The 17,563-nt window shown below is 45.7% G+C and overlaps 1 protein-coding gene across 1 annotated transcript in view; it reads left to right on the top strand.

Moving 5' to 3' along the window:
- Nucleotides 1-6,814: 6,814 nt before the first annotated feature.
- Nucleotides 6,815-17,563, top strand: part of MAPRE2 (microtubule associated protein RP/EB family member 2) — a 136,560-nt gene continuing 125,811 nt past the window's right edge. The window contains exon 1 of the mRNA XM_075270559.1: nucleotides 6,815-6,905. The gene's annotated coding sequence lies outside the window, so the exon portion shown is untranslated. The remainder of the gene's footprint in view (nucleotides 6,906-17,563) is intronic.

Raw genomic sequence — 17,563 nt, 5'->3', positions numbered from 1 at the left:
AGGTACATGTGCATGCGATTCCTGCTAACTTCTGAGCTGAACATTTACATGCCATTGCTTCATATGGGAGAATATAAATATGTCCCAGCAGTGAACGCATGATGGATATGGGCAACTCACCATCTAAAAGCACCCTAACAAACACAGGCCCAGCGAGCTGCTGAGATGCCGGAACAATCACAGGCACGGTGCGAGGAACAAGTTTAGCGGCAGGCCAGCTTGTTTGGACTAAAATTTTTCGACATGCTAGACATGTGGGTATGGATTCTCAGAAAAAGGGGAATGGCTTAAATGCATTATGATATGCCAAAAACGTACCAAAATAATGTTGTAAGATTTTAGATCAAAGTAACCAAACTAAAAGGGATATAAACATAGACTAAAAAGCCTAAAGACATGCCATATTTAACAGCGAGCAATAACCACTATGATAAATCTGGCATATTTTAATAACCTTCAGTGGGAAAGAACATACTGCTAGTGAAAACAACATAGCGGGAAACGCTATAATATATGAATGTAATTTTTGTTAATGTTATTCACATTTATATAACACATGTATTTAATACTATTGGAGAATCGGTCATGAGTATGAAAAATCCATTTGTGGCCAGAAAACTCCTTTTAATAATTCAGATGCATCTTATGTCAGCCAGGGACCTAACACCAGATACATAAATACCCCCCAAAGTGTCATCTTATCAAGAGCTCAGTTGCCAGAGTTACAAATGCAAGATAGGGGATAACATGCCGATAAGTGGAGATCTGACCGTCATTCATTATCATTGGGACCACAGGAGATATCCTAGTACAGTACTTGGCTATCGCTGGCACTTCCATTGGAATGAATTGAGTGATGCTGTCCAACCACCACTCTGCTCAGAATCGGTAAAAGTTCCCCATTCTCTTGATCAGTGGAGGTCTGAGTGGCCGGATCCACACTGATCTGAAAGATATCCTCTAACCTATAAAAAGGGGATAACATGCTTTGGTGGGAAAACTCTTTAAGTAAAACCCTCAGCCCCAGCACCACCACACCTCCATATTGTAGCGGGACACCTTTCATGATTGTGCTTGATAAAGTTTATGATTGTCAGAAATGTGGTGATCTGGATATTATACTTGGATCTATTTCCTATATGTTGAACAGCGGCTATGTATACTTTCAGGCAAATAATTTGCATCACAAAATAGTGCTGTGTTTCCTCTTCTCTACTATATTGCGTTGGAGAACCCTACCAGCACCACATATCCAGGAGAGTGCAATACCATCGACACTATATGTGATGAAAAGAAGCCCACTTTTGCATGTTTTATTACTGATATATATTGTTCATGTATATACAGTATATCCTTTGTGAATGTATTCTGCATGTGTCATCAGTAAATTACATTGGTATGTGCGTATATCAGTAATATCAGGGAGGATGTCAGAGAGAAAAATGTTTCTTCCTGTCATCAAGACCAGATATACAACCAAGGCAGGTTTATTGCTTTACAACTTCTTGGGCAGTTGGGCATTACTGTGACCTGACAGTGAGCTCAGCCTTCCGTAGAGAAACCCTCTTTCCAAGGTGCAGATGAAACCAGCCATTTCCCAGCATTGGCAGGAGGCATGGCTAAGCACAAGCCAGGAGCTTCACATTACAAAGGACTGGACATACTTTGGAAACTTTGTCACATCCTGGAAGCCAGCAGGTAAGCTGGGTGTGCCCAGTCCATCGGGAGATCCTCCAAGCTCCATGGAAACAAAATGACACTAGACTGTCAGCATTATTCTGTTTTTGTCCTTTTATTAAAACCTATTTTGCTTGCCTTATCTCTTGTCTTTTTCAGATATATAGCACTGAACACTTTGGGTATTAAGCATTAAATGTAATGGTACTTTGTGTTTGCTCTATGAACCCATTACCTTTCTGAAGTGTGTTTGCATCTGGCTGCTGGGAGCAATAGCATGTGTCTGGGATTTCTATTGATCCTGATTCAGAATACAATAGATGATGGCATTGTGTAGCATATAGATTCCCATGTGCTGTGAGGATGCTGCCATGCCAAGATCCCACCAGATATCTCGCCCTTCTGGACCGGGTGGTTTGGATGTAGATACAAGAACAGAAAAGATCTTCCAGAATGGCTTCGGAGCGAAGATCTCTTTTTCTGCACGCACCCACAACCCCTAACCTCTTTAGGATTGAGAGGCAGAAGCAGAAAGATCCAAAAAGGAACAAGATACACAAATAAATTTTATACGAAAAGAGAAAAATGGGTGCACTCACCAAGGCACTTTTTTATAAAAGAGTTTCTTTATTCCACATTCTTTAAAAACATAGGGAGAGAACGATGTTACACCAAGGCGAAGAAAAAAAGGCAACAGCCGTTTCACACAAACAGCGCTTTTTCAAGCCATGTAGATGTTCAATCATACACACTCACCAAATGGGAGGAATCGCTATTAGACAAAGGTCTTTCCTTCTTCCCCACAATGATATTCAACGAATTTGACCTCTTTGTGCATTTCAATTTCTTTGTAAGCAAATTAACCATCACATGACATTTTGCAGAAGAACATTCAAGGAAGGATATAAAAGCCCCCAATCCGCCTCAAATAGCAGCACCTCCTATAGAGACCGGTCTCAAACCAAAATTGATTTTTAACCCTATACATCTCAAACTTTTTAGACAATCTAAAAGAAAAGGAGAGACTGGCAATTAACAAACAACAAAGATCTGGTGATCCGAGCAGCCAGCAAAGGCGGCGACATAGTACTCCAAGACTCATGTGTACCTACAAGAAGCTGAAAGCATATTATTATCTGATTCTACCTATTATGAAACACTAGCTTCTGCCCGCGACTTCATCTGTGTGTTGTTGGCGTCAATGATCTGCCTATATTCAGCAAATTGCTGCTGTCGATGGTTTGCCTGCTCCGGTGTTTCGGCAGCTCTCAAGCTGTCCTGCTGCTGAACTTGTTCCTCACACCGTGCCTGTGATTGTTCCGGCATCTCAGCAGCTGGCTGGGATGCCATATAATGAGCGTGTTGTTGGCGTTGATGATCCCAAGCTTCAAGCTCCACTTGAAGAGAACTCTGTTGACTTCTGGCTACCTTCATAGTTCTCGTTGTTTTAGAATTTTGCAACAAATTAGATCTTCTTTTTCCCGGCACATTTAAAATTGGCAAACTGCCAATTTGGATTAAAGGGGTTTTCACATTTCAATTTGTCAGCACGTTGCTTGGAGCAGATCAGATAATATGCAGAGGCTTGTACACAATGGACTCAGTGTTATCTGTGTGTTTACAAAGAGAGATAACAGACCAGGCTTTATCAGCAAACTGCAATTAGCTGAGATACTGCTGCCGGCAAGAGCAGTTTAAGATAGTATATAAATATATATTCAGAACAGTTGTGGAGCCATATCATTTACCAGGATAAAAAGTAGCCTATGTGTTAATCCATGTTACATACTGTGCGCCAAATTTCATCCAAATCCGTTCAGCCGTTTTTGCGCGATCGAGTGACAAACACACAAACATACAAACTTGCACATTTATAATATTAGTAGGATTAACACACAACCCATTAGAGCAGGGGTCTCAAACTTGCGGCCCGCGGGCCAACTGCGGCCCTCAGGACGATAGTTTGCGGCCCCCGCGCAGCTCCCTGCATGTCCCGGTATGTCCCTTTAGTGTTTTACTTAAACTTTCCTCTCATCACTCTCGCGCTCTTATAACAGCAATAGAAAGTGATGGGTGATCGGTGGAAAGCTAGTACTACTGAAGTTTAAAACTCAAGGACCTGTGTGTGACCAAAGACGTCACGTGACTAGGGAGACGTGTCTTAGTGTGCCGGCCGGAAGATGAAGAGATGTAGTACTGAGAGGAAAGTGAGATGCAGAGTGGAGTGTGTGTGTCAGTAACCTAGGGGCAGAGATGGAGGGGGGGACATAAAACTGGGGCCACAGATGGAAGGGGAACATGAAACTGGAGGCAGAGATGAGGGGGAGCATGAAAATGGGGGCAGATGAAGGGGGGATATGAAATTGGGGAAGATTGAGGGGAACATGAAACTGGGGGCAGATGTAGGGGGCACATGAAACTGGGGCAGATGGAGGGACGACATGAAACTGGGGACAGATGGAGGAGGGACATAAAATGGGGCAAATGAAGGGGGATATCAAACTGGGGGAGAAATGGTGGGGGCAGTTGAAACTGGGGGTAGATGAAGGTGGGCACTTAAACTGGGGACAACTGGAGGGGGCATTAAACCGTGGGAGTAGCTGGAGGGGGACCTGTCCGCCTCTATTTGTCCCCAGTTTATTGCCACTGTCCAGCTACCCCTACGGTTTAATGTCTGCTTCTAGTATCCCGAGTTTAATGTCCCCCTCTAGTTGCCCCCAGTTTAATGTCCCACTTCAGCTGCCATTAATTTATTGCCCCCTCCAACTACCCCCACTGTTTTATGTCCCCCTCCAGCTGCCCCAGTTTCATGCCCCCTCTAGTTTCCCCCAGTTTAAACTGGGGCACCAGGAGAGGCACTTAATACAGTGGGAAAGTTGGAACATTATAATGTGGGAACATACAATGTATGGGTGACTGTAGGAGGATTATACTGTGTGGGGGCACATGAAAAATGAATAAGAATGGGCGGAGACATCATAAAATTGAGCGTAGCTAAATTTGCTGCAGCGATCATAGCTTGTGGAAAACCTGATGCGGCCCAGCCTCACCCAGAATCTACCTCCAGCAGCCCCCGCGCAAATTGAGTTTGAGACCCCTGCATTAGAGGAATATGCTGCAGAACTACAGACTATCATCAAAAAAGTGGAAGACAACAAAATTTTTCATTCATTCAATCATTCTCCTACCACATCCATCTATGACCTTCTTTTACCACCTATCAAAGGTCCACAAAGATTCTATTAACCTTCCTGAACGTCCAATTATATCCAGGATCTCGTCACTTACCTGTAATCTTTCCTATTACCTAGACCCGATCCTGCAGAAATGTGTCCAAGAGCTACCATCTTATTTATGGGATTCTGCAGCACTTATTATAGAATTGCAAAACTATGAATGGGATAAAGATTATTTATGGCTGACTCTTGATGTAGCAGCTCTGTATTCAAAAAAATAGACTGCAATAGCTATATGGACTATCAGATCACACATCACAAGAAGTGGATACAAAACATACCTGGTGTTAGTGACAGTTTATTTTTATTTTTTTCTAATTCGCCTACATTGGCAAAATAAAATAAGAAAATCCTTTACTAGTCCCTTACCATGGTTTGGAGACCCAGCAGTGCCTGTATAGCGCTCCTGCATACAGACCATAGCAGTGTACAAGCATCCTCACTGCTGGATCAGTCTGAGGTTGGCCCGCCCACTATCACATTCATCTCCCTCCCCTTAGCCTCTATTGGCTAATCAGCCCTGCAGGAAGCTCAAGGGGGGCGTGTCCCTGCCGGCCTGCTTCACTAAGGGCTAGTTAACACGTGGGCAAAGGGGAGTTTTTTGACAGCGGATTTCGCTTCAAAATCAGCCCCTTTACAATGGAGCCCTATGTGAACAGCTAGCTTTTTTTTTCCGCTAGCTTTTTTTTCCATTAGCTTTTTTTTTCTGCTAGTTATTTTTCAGCTAGCAGAAAAAAGAAGTGACATGACCTTTCTTCAGGCGTTTTCCGCCTGAAGAAAGCAATAGAAGTGAATGGGAGGCAAAAACAGCGCAGGTTTTTTTCAGCGCGGTTTTTTGCAAAAAAACGCTAGCTGTTTTTTGCAAAAAACCGCGCGGAAAAAACCGCCGTAACCGCCTCAAAATCCTGACCAAAAAGACGGCTCCCATTTAAATCAATGGGAGCTGGTCAGGGCTTTTTTTCCGGGAGCCATTTGTTCCGACTCCTAGAAAAAGAAGTGCGGTGTTCATTCTTCAGGCAGAGTCACCTCGCGATTCAGCCTGAAGACACTCCCTCCTCCAGACTAGGCCCATTCATTGGGCCTAATCCGGAGCGCAGCGCGTGGCTGGATACCGCTGCAGTGCACCAGCTTCGGCTTTCAGTCGTGGCTACTCGTTTTTTGGTCCGGAACCTGAGACGGCCTCCGCCTTAGATTCTGGACCAAAAAACCGCATGTGGACCCAGCCTTAATGTTTTTGCTGATCTATGAGAGTTTCTACCACAGATCCTGTGCTCTATTCCTAACAATAAAGGTCACAAAGTGTCACTAACCACAATGGCTGATCATAGAAGTGCCGTGTTGTGCTTATTTGTATCACTGTTACATTGTATTACCTGTTTTACTATGTGAGAAAGAAATAGAAATACTAATAAAAACCACAATATTCTTGTCAGAAATCAGTTTGTGCCTCCAGTCCTGAAAGGGTGAGGGTTTCTGGAGAAGCCCTGTATTACCCCCTCCTATTACAATGGAGTCACCATCACATCCACAAGTCACCATGAGAATCGAAACCTAACCGTGTGAACAGGCCCCTAATCCGGCCTAATCAGGCCCCTAATTACACTATCTCCCTGCATGTAAATTGTTGGTTTTATGTTCGCCACATATAGCCACAGCCTGGCGCTGCCGCATGCAGTGGTAAGTCCATGTGCACAGCCTGCGGTCATACACACGCGTTACCGCCCCGCAGCTGGGAGACTCAGCAGACACGTCACACACGTCACACACGCCTGGCCCCGCCCCCGACAGACGGCTTCCCCAGACTTCCAGCAGTGTGAGGCGGGAGGGCGTGTCCGAGAGGACCACGTGACCTAGCAGAAGGGCTGGGTGGGCTGGGCGTGTCGCTGAATCTTGACAGAGAGGGAGGGGAAACAACAAAGCGGCAGAGCCGGCTGCAGCTGTCACTGAGTTCGAGTCCGGTGGAGGGCGCGACAGCAGCAGGAGCAGCAGCAGGTGAGGAGACAAGTGCATGTGTGGCTGTGCAGCGCTGGTCAGTCAGGGTGTTGTGTCACTGTGCAGCTCCATACACTGCGCTGTATGTGTGCCTGGCTGTAGTGCATTGTGCACATGTGTCGCCGGCTATACGGCAGTCTGTGCACTTGTACATATGTGCGTCACTGCACACCCACACACTGTGGGCACCTGACTCATGCCCACAGCTCTTGCCCACATTTCTATACACTTTATGTGCCCCTTATGGACATTGTGTTAAGTGGTTCCTGTACTGTGCCTACATTGTGCTCTATACTCCCCTTGCTTTAGGGTATGTTCACATGTACAGACTTCGATCAGGTATTTGAAGCCAATACCGAGAGTGCGTTATAAAGAAGTGGCATCTGTCCTTCCTGCTTCCTCTATGTGATGTGCACATGCCTTATACACAGGCTCCCTGACATATGACCAGGAAGTGTCACCAGCAGCAGACATGCTGTCACCGTGCCATCCAGGGCAGCTCCCTGCCAGCACTGCTACATTGGGCGCTTACTACTCCATCCCTAGACAGGACACAGCACAGGCCATTGTCCCTACATCTGTCATACACTGGCGAGTTGGCACACACTTTCCAGCCTGGCGTCCGCTATAAATAACTTATTGCACTTACATAAGTACTTGAGTTTTTAAAGTGCTGCTATTCCCTGTTTTACTACATATAGGATGACGCTTTACTGCTCCCTTTGGTGCAGTACATCACTACTAATACATTTAATGGTGATCACCTAATTTCCCATTGTAACAGGCAGGATGGCAGCTGGTTAACCTTCTTAAAGGCCCTCTTCTTAAAGGCCAGGTCCTCCTTTGTGTATTAATAATGAGAGTTATTGCAATGCTTTCAGGCCCCTCTCTGTTGCCCCCAGAGATCCATCCCCCAGCTGCCTGCTCTCCTGCACTACTAATGTATGCGCTGAATCAATGATTAGGCACATTTAGGGATTGATTGTGATCACGGGGGGAGGCCGTGCCTACAGGAGGGGGTAACGTTACAAAGAATGGCTAGGACACGAGCTCTATGGCTACAGTAAGGTCCATACACTGACAATCTAGTATCTCTAGTGCAACAGGATTGCTTTTAGCCACAGCAGCCTTACTCTCCTGGGAATGACTTGCACAAAAGAGAGATCCTGTTTGCACAAAGTATGGCATTCAGTAGTCCCATAAATTACCTGGAGGAAGGAGAAGGTTATTGCACAACTGTGCTGATGGATCTACTGTCTATGGGGTGTTTAGATGAATCATCATAGTAAACCCTGAGACCGGGTGTTGTGTGACATAAAGGGTTAACCAGACCTAACTTTTTACTGTATGTGACGTTAATACAAATATGTACCTGCAAAGCTGAGCAAACATAACCCTCCAACTTGTCGCCTACCGTCGTTTATCTGCATTGCAATGGTCAGGGGTTTCCAGGATTCATTCTGCCAAAAACAGCAAATAGTAGTCAAATGTACAGTTATGTTTCACCATATAGCCTGTCTACGAATATTCAATTGCTGTGTCATCGTCTATTCAGAATATGACAATGAAGGAGGTTCCCCCGTAGTCTTTATTTCTAGGCAGCCATTAGGGTCACTTCATTGGTAAGGAGTCAACATGTCATTCATTTTAATGGAGAGATTGCAGCACATTCATGTCCTCATCAATGAAGCCAGTGAATACACAAGCATGAGTGGTTTTTACATGGTCAGCGTCTTGTCATTCAAGTCAGCGCTGAGGAGCGATCCTTTCTCAGCATAATGGGGTCAAGTCTTCCAAATATCAGCCCCTAAGAAGTGTAAGGCCTTATTCATACAACAGTGAGAAACTGCCATGTGATGTCCATTGTCACACAACTGTTTTTAAAGCGATATGAGTGTACTTGCGTGTCCTGGTTTTTTTTTTGTTTTTTTATTGACAGATTAAAAACAGTAAATTGAAAAAACCAGACATGTTCTATCTCTGTCTATTGTGATGGACACTCAGACCCAATAGATATGAACAGATCCTTTTTTAACAGATGTAAAACGGATTAACATATATTGATCGTTTTGTGTGGTGGCGTTTTTATATCTAAAGCTAAGGCCGCTAACATAAATGAAGAAGTCACAGGGTGACAATTTATGGTCGCATGAAATTTGCCGTAAAGCCATAGCCTATATTTCCTGATTCTGGCGGGTCCAGTCAACAGTCTAAGGGAGCCTTCACACGATGTAACGCTGCACTCATTCTGATCGTAAAAACATGTTCAGAATGAGCGCGTAAAAAGCAGCTCCCATTGACTTGAATGGGAGCCGGCATACGTGCACTCCCCATTGAAATGAATGGGCTGCTTTTTTTCCCTATTGCTTTCAATGTATTGCGCGTGTATCACATTGAAACCAATAGGGAAAAAAGCAGCCCATTCATTTCAATGGGGAGCGCTCGTATGCCGACTCCCATTGAAATGAATGGGATCTGCTTTGTACGTGCTGATTCTGAACATGCTTTAGGGTGTGTTCACACGATGTAAAATGGAGCGCAAGCTGGCACGTATACGTGTCAGCATTTTGCGCGCTCAAAAAGATCCCATTAATTTCAATAGGAGTTACGAGCGTATATGTCAGCGTTATTTTGCGCCTGTAATTTTGCGGGCCAAAATAACGCGGCGTATACGCTCGTAACTCCCATTGAAATCAATGGGATCTTTTTGAGCGCGCAAAATGCTGACACGCGTATACGTATAGCTTGCGCTCCATTTTACATTGTGTGAACGCACCCTTACGTTCAGAATCAGCTCAGTGTATATTTACTGTGAATGCACCCTAAGGGAGTTGTCACCACAGATACTGGTGTTAGATCGCTGTAGTCTTACACCTGGGACCCCCCAGTGATTAGGAAACGGGGGATCCGAAGTTCCCGTGTGGGCTCCATGTGAAGGGAACACTGGTGTGACCAGTGCTCCATTTACTTCTATGGGACAGCCCTATTGAAGTGAGTGGAATACAGGTTCATTGACATGGTGGATGCATCCCAACATCCGGACCCCATGTTCACCTCATGTCTTTTGGCCCCAGCGGTGACTCCCAGAGCAATTTGACTCTTAAACACATATTCCCTCAGGATAGAGTATATGTAGTACAACCCCTATAAGGGAATTTCTACTGTTCTACTGATGGCAGATGTCAGGGAGAAAAAAGTGAATTTCAGTATACCTAAAGCTTATATTTGCTTCCGCTAGAGCTGTCTGGCTTTCTCCCTTCTTCCTGTTTAGAGATAAGGAGAGAGAACTTGGCCAAGCCGGCATTTGGCCAACAAGCATTGCGTAGGCCTAAATCTCCTATGTGTATGCACACCTATGTGTATGCATGGCTACTGACAAGTAAACCCTGTGTAGTCCGATCTTGCTATGATACTCCCATCCATATGTCCCCTACTTATTCCTAACATACAGTAGGGTGGTGAACAAAATGAAAGGGACAGATTGAAGGGGAGTATAGTTGTATGTTCAGACCATACAAGGTTTATTTGTAGTCTGTAACCATGGATACTCGTAGGCCTGCATTACATTGTAAAGTTGCCTAAAGGTAGTGCTTTTATTTTCAAGGTGATGCAGACATGCAGGGAATATATTATAGCTTTTACATTCTATATAAATCATACAAAGTAAAAGTGCAGGCTTATTTTAACATGTTTCTAACTTTTCTTCTCTTACTTGGTTCTCTGATTTAATGGACAGACTTGCTTTGTAATATTTTATGTGAGAAGATGAATGACATTACGTTACATACACAGTAAGGTTGTGCATTTGTAACAAAAATGCCACACTTGACACTGCAGCGGTCCATGTCTGCTTTAGAAGGTGTACTGTAAGGCTAAGGCCTCATGTAACGGTCCGCAGCAAAAAAAAGCACTGTGGGAAGAACTATTAGAGTTAGTTCACACGCAATTCTGCATGTGCATATTCTGTCGTGGCTGCTGCGATGGGATGCCGGTGCAGTGCACGCCATCCCGTCGCAGCTTTCCGCTCTGGATTAGGCCCAAATGAATGGGCCTAGTCCGGAGCATGCTGCCATGAGGCGGACACTGCGGCTGAATTAGCCGCAGATTCCTCCTGAAGAAAGGGCAGGTTGTTTCTTTTTTTCCACTTGCGGCATGTTGCTATTGGTCTCCATAGACCACCATTGTGAGGGGGCGGATTATGACGTTGATTCCGCACCAAAATCCGCCCCCTATTGCCCTATGTGAACTAGCCCTTATGGCAATGCATTGTGGTTTTTACCGCAGCGCTTTTCACAGAAAGCCTGTGGAGGTTTTCTCTGCAGACTTTCTGCTTCCATTTCGTCAGCATTTCCATAGGTATAATTGACATGCTGCGATTTCCAAAACCAAGACTTGGTTTTGGAACCAAGTTTTGGAAATCTCAGTGTTTCTGCTGTGTATATTTTTCTGCAATGTATGGTTGGAATTCACTAGAATCCCATCCACTTTGGAGTGACTGTAAAACGCCACGCATTTTGCCACAAGGGCCCTGAGCCTAAAGTTGCCCCTTCGATACCTAGGGTCTTGTTCACATTGAAGCTTTCTTTTGGATCTAAAACAGGAGCAATGTAAAGCTTTCAATGATACTTTTTATTTGTTTTGTATCTACTCCTGGTTTATGCTAAAAATTAAAAAAAAAAATGCAAAGACTGCATTAGAGGTGCATTAAGCCATGTCCACATGTGCAATTTTCCTGCAGTCACTGTTATGACTTTTGATAAAGAAACAGCGCTAGGAAATGTTATCCATTATTATTTCATTTGTCAAGCAGATAAGTTAAAGACCTTTCAGAGGGTTTTGCTTCCTACAGAAGTGAGAATTCCTAATGGCTTCCTTTTATGCTTCCTAATTGAGATACACTTTCTACTTTAGTCTTTAGTATAAGCTCCTATTACTTTCTGCAGTCAGTTCTACACTAATGAAAGTGGTGCGGGTAATATCACATTTCCCTTTTAAGGCTCACTAATCCTATATCTATCCCACATCGGTTGTGAACAAACAGTATTCTATAAATCCTGTGGAGAACAACCCAGCCAGTCTCCTGCTGACCTGCAGCCGCTGCTTGGGATATGCTTGGTTGTTGCAGCTTCTCCTGCTAGTATCCCTTGTTTGCTGGAGGTGAGGTGGTGTGTGACACATGTCCTTTCTTACCTTAGTTAAGCTTTGGTTAAAGGGAGTCTATCATTAGAAAAACACATTTTTAACTAATGGCACATTGGAATAGCCTTTGAAAAGTCTATTCTACTCCTACCTTCCATTCTAAGCGTCCCCCCACTGTTTCTGATAAAATCGTTTTCTTCTGTTATGCAAATTACAATCACAGAGCAGTGGGGGCGTTCCTCCTGTGCTCCGAACACCCCTGCATCATAACTCTCCCCAGCCCCTTAGCTGCTTATGTTCTCTCCCCTCCTCTTTGCCAGAACTTCTGCCTTTTTCAGGCATCGGACGCAGCACTGTACATATATCAAACCTCTCATATGTGCAATCGGCCCTGCCACTTTGAGTTCGGATAGAGCCGATTGTGTGTGTCTGGGCGGCCATTTTCTGGTGGTATGCTACATGAGCGTACTGTACTTGACAAGCTGATCATCGCATGACTCGCATATCTGGACATGTCCAGCCATGACAAGATGTGAGGTAGGACATATACGTAGCTCTATATATGGTAGATATTTCTACTACAAAACAATGACAAATCCGCAGAAAAATTACATGTATTTCACACGTCTGAAAGCCACGTAACAGAATTGACTACTGCAAATTTAAGGGGGACCTTTCATGTCTTCATGAAAGTGCAGTTTGATATATTAGAAAGCCGACAGCATGCTGAATTTGGCACACTGTCCGCTTTTCTGATATGTGCCCTGGTGGTGGAGGTATGCCACAAATAATGGCACCAATAGCTCCCCACTGTCAGAAGGGTGTTCCTCGCAGCTCAGCCTCATCACTGGGCTATGAGGACCCCCCCCCCCTCCAACTGTACTCTAACATAGCCTTGTACTGTCAGAAGGGGTGTTCCTTACACCACAGTGAAGACGCTGAGCTATGAGGAACGCCATTCTGACTGTGGGGAGATATCTGTGCCAAAATTAATGGCACCTATATCTCCACCATTGGGGCACACACCAGGAAAGGTGTCAGTACGCTGAATTCACCGCACTGTCGACTTTAAACATCTTCTTTACAGGTCTTTATCCATGTGGAAAAATTCTGCTGTATTTGTACAGGTGCCAAATGTTGGCCCATCTAGTCTTGTCAGTACCATGGACAGTGGAGTAGCCTCTAAAGATCCTGACACTATCAACTATTCATTCAGGAACTAAAGTTGGATCAACCTCTAAGGGCCTATTCTTCTGCGGTCCCGTGTTTTTGACCTGTTAGGGGGCGTTCACACTACCGTCGGTGTCCGACATGTAGTGTCCGTTCCTAGTGTCCGCTCAAAATCTGTCACGGACACTAGGAGCGGACACTAGATGTGTCCGTGACACCTGTCATTCACTTGAATGGGCATCGGGTGCGTTCTTTTGCACTCCTTGCCCGTCCTTCCCTGTCCGCAAGAGAAGATGTCCGACTTCTCAAGCGGACAGAAAAACCCTGCATGCAGGGTTCCTCTGTCCGCTTGTGAGGTCACGGACACATCTAGTGTCCGTGACAGATTTTGAGCGGACACTACATGTCGGACACCGACGGTAGTGTGAACGCTCCCTTAGAAAAGACTTAGAATCTGACACCTAGAGAAAAAAAAGAAAAGGAAAACTGCTGAAACTGGAATCTAAAGAATTCATCTGCAGGCTACTGAGAAAAGAGGATTTCCTCTCAGAGATGTATTAGTAAATCTGGGCTAGCTATTATTTATATTGGACTTTTCCAGGCCTTTTACGTCCACTGTAGTGGGTGCTGTGACTCCGGGATGCCGGGTGTCAGACTCCCACTGATCTGATATTGGCAACCTATTGTAAGGATAAGTTATCGATATTATAGCCACATATAAAACACGGACTACTTCTGGAAGGCCCAATGTTGATCAAGTCACCTTGTTGCTAATGATTTTCAGACAGATACTATGTCTTTTCCTTTAGACCCAGTGATGGGAAAAAGCAAGAAGACTGACTTCAATAGTGAGGCACCTTTGTGGTCTCCACTTAAGATCTACTTCTACTTACATAAATCTGTGTTAAAATGGTATAAAAGTGTACCGTATTTTTCGGACTATAAGACGCACTTTTTTTCCCCAAAATTTTTGGGGAAAAGAAGGGTGCGTCTTATAGTCTGAAGGTGGCGCCTGGCATCCGCTGTAATAGAGAGGCGGAAGCCGGCAAGTGATAGACGCCATTACAGGTGCTGGGGCCTGAGACATCGCTGCGCTCCTCTGCCCTGCATGAAGCCAGCAGCAGGAGGGGCTCCTCCGTGCCCCCGCCGCTGGATTCATTCAGGGCAGAGGATCGTAGCGATGTCTCAGGCCCCGGCGTCTATCCCTTGCCGGCATCCGCCTCTCTAGTACAGCGGATGCCGGGTCAGTATCCGTGGCCCCTTCTCCCCCGGGGCTGGTCCCCACCGGCCCCGTACCTGTGAAGTTGCAGGCCAGCTCCTGCGCGGCGATATCGCAGGAGCCGACCTGTTTGGGTGACAGCCGGGAGCCTAATGAGGCTCCCCGGCCTGTCACTGCTATATATTAGTATTGCGGCTGGGTCTATGACCAGCCGTAATACTAATACACAGAATGTCCCATAGACGGTAATACAGTTGTATTGCCGTCTATGGGACTTGCGATCAAGTGACCGCAGGTTCAAGCCCCCGGGGGGGAATAAAATAGTAAAAAAAAAAAAAAAAAAAAAAAAAAGCTTTAAAAATATGAATAAATAAAAGTTCTAAATCACCTCCTGTTTTTTTTTTTTCAATACAAGGTGATCTAAGCAGTAGATATCCCCCAAAATGGTATAACTAAAAAGTACAGCTGGCCCCGCAAAAAAAAACACTCTATGCATCCCCGTACAGCTGCAGGGTCACCTGTCAATGTGGCCTTGCAGCTGTTGCAAAACTACGACTCCCATATATTAAATATTTTACCAGTTTTTGCTTCAAAATTTTTTTTCCCTATTTTCCTCCTCTAAAACCTAGGTCTTATAGTCCAGTGCGTCTTATAGTCCGAAAAATACGGTACATGTCCTTTGGATTTTTTTCGTGATAAGCTGTTATGTCTGTATTTGAGGAGTGCACTATTTCTGGTCATGATATGACTTATATTCTGCAGTTTTAAGCAGTTTCCCCTCTTCATGCTTTCTATCTTTATTGTCCATTCTTCTCTGAGCAGGTGGATGGGGACTGCCTGCCATACACTGCACACAGTCCATAGAGGAGAATTTACTCTATAACTGTGTTTGTCAAACAGCCCCAGGACTATGTAGCGACCCACCTCCTGCGCACCCCTGGGCCCACCCTCATCAACGCACCTGGCCTCTATCACCCCGCAGGCCCTCCCGCGCCCATGTCTTTCCCCCGCCGTCGCACACCCTCCGCTGCCACTCCTGCCCGCGCGCCCCACCAGCCTCTCTACCACAGTTCCCTGCAGGCCCACCCCTGGACCCACTCCCTCCCTTAACCCCCAACCTCCCTCCCCCCCCCCCCCCACGCACTGTCAAACTACCTAAAGCGCACAGCCGACAACCCCGACAACCCCGACCTGGAGCCCGCTACAGGGTGTCTCGGCCATGCAACATGGTAGCCTAGGCCATGCTTTATTTGCAGGCCAGGCACAGGGCAAACAGTACCCCGCCCGCTGTAATCAGCGTGTGTTCCGGATGGCAAGTTACTGGTGCTGGTGCAGCTGTCGGCCGAGTGTGTGGTGACACGGCTGCAACCTATGCCAGCTCCGCGCTGCTGGCCGGCATGGCGTAGCTCTGTAGCCGGGAGCAGCTGCCATGTTCTCTGGTGTGGACTTGCTCACTGGTGCTGCCCACGCAAAGCCACCAACGTATCACGCCGCTCGGCTTCCCCTGCGGCCTTCCCCCAGACTGCAGCCAAGCAATAGGAGCCCCGCTGAAAGACCTGCGATGACGTCTTCTCAGGTCCTGCAGCGGAGCCGGAGACCACTTTCGCCAGTTGCGGTCGGGATTCTGGGTGAGTGTGGGACCTAAGAAGTAGCCTATGTTTCTTTCCTGGTGAATATCTAGGTATGTGTGAAATCTCACCTAAATCCGTTCAGCCATTTGACTATGATTGAGAAACAAACATCCAAACACACAAACTTTCACATTTATAATATTATAGTAGGATATTGTAAGCCGATGGCTGGTCAGGTAATGGAGGGGGTGTACATCTCACCCAGACTACTCAGGTGGGTGAGATGAGAAAACTCCAGAAGGAATGTTTGTTCTCCGCAGACAACTTTCGTCTGCTGAGCATTTTGGTAAATGCTCAGTACTGGGCTGGATTTTTCGGAATGACAGGTAGGTTGGTAGTGGGATCTGTCATTCCACCCCCCTCCAGACCACACTTTGAGGATGTTCCGTTAGCGACTCAGCTGTAGAGAGTCTCCTCGTCAAGGAGGCTTAAGAAGTTGCTCCAGCAGCAACACTTTGGCAGACTTTGGCTGGGGAGCTGACAGAGAGGTCATATTTTTGGAGCTGTGTCCTGAATGACTCAACTGGCTTTTGGATTTCTGTTATTCTAGGTAAGGTAACCTATTCTATGTTTAGTTAGAGCCTAGCCGGGCAGGGATTTATTTTTGTATTGTTTCCTTTTGTTGCTGCACTGCGTTTTTGAATGAAAATAAACACTACCTTTGTTTTGGACTAAAAGAAACTGGACTTGCGTGTCTATGCCACCCCACCTAGCAACTAGAGATGAGCGAGTACTGTTCGGATCAGCCGATCCGAACAGCACGCTCGCATAGAAATGAATGGATGTAGCCGGCACGCGGGGGGTTAAACGGCCGGCAGACGTCAAAGCGGAAGTACCAGGTGCATCCATTCATTTCTATGGAGCGTGCTGTTCGGATCGGCTGATCCGAACAGTACTCGCTCATCTCTACTAGCAACCCCAGACCCTGACAAAAAATATGAGTGTGAACCTAGAGGGTGCTGTAGAGCGACCAAAAACAGGGTTAAAAAGGACTCTGACCACACCCATACCAGAGAAAGGGGCTTAGTGTGAATGCCGCATTACCATGTCTTTCTTCTGTTATCTCTTGCACTTCCTGCACGTTCCTCCCCCTCTCCATAGACTTCTATAGTCTTGCGTCATCTCAGAGTCAAGTGACCTATAGTCCATCTTAAGTCAGAGCAGGGATTTTCATGGTGATGGTTGTTGTGGGGGGGGGGGAAGGGGAACACTCTGATAATAGCAGAAAGAGATATTTCTCTGTGACAAGACATATTACATAGGTTCTGATAATCTCCTCTACTATTCCCTAAGGTAAAGTTTGTTGATATGACACTGTCAAGAACATCAAGCACTGCCTCATGGCTTGCACCTGCTGACTTGAGTTTCACCTCCTGGGCTTTTTCTAAGGACGGGCTAAACTGCAGAAGTTCAGAATACAAAACTCGTGTCAGGCAGGTGCAAGTCACGAGGTATCCGTCGCCTTTCATGACATTTCACAATGTGCTGTTTTTAATTCT

Source organism: Leptodactylus fuscus, chromosome 4, assembly GCF_031893055.1.
Source record: "Leptodactylus fuscus isolate aLepFus1 chromosome 4, aLepFus1.hap2, whole genome shotgun sequence".
NCBI classification, from domain to species: domain Eukaryota; kingdom Metazoa; phylum Chordata; class Amphibia; order Anura; family Leptodactylidae; genus Leptodactylus; species Leptodactylus fuscus.
This window is presented reverse-complemented; position numbering and strand designations above follow the sequence as displayed.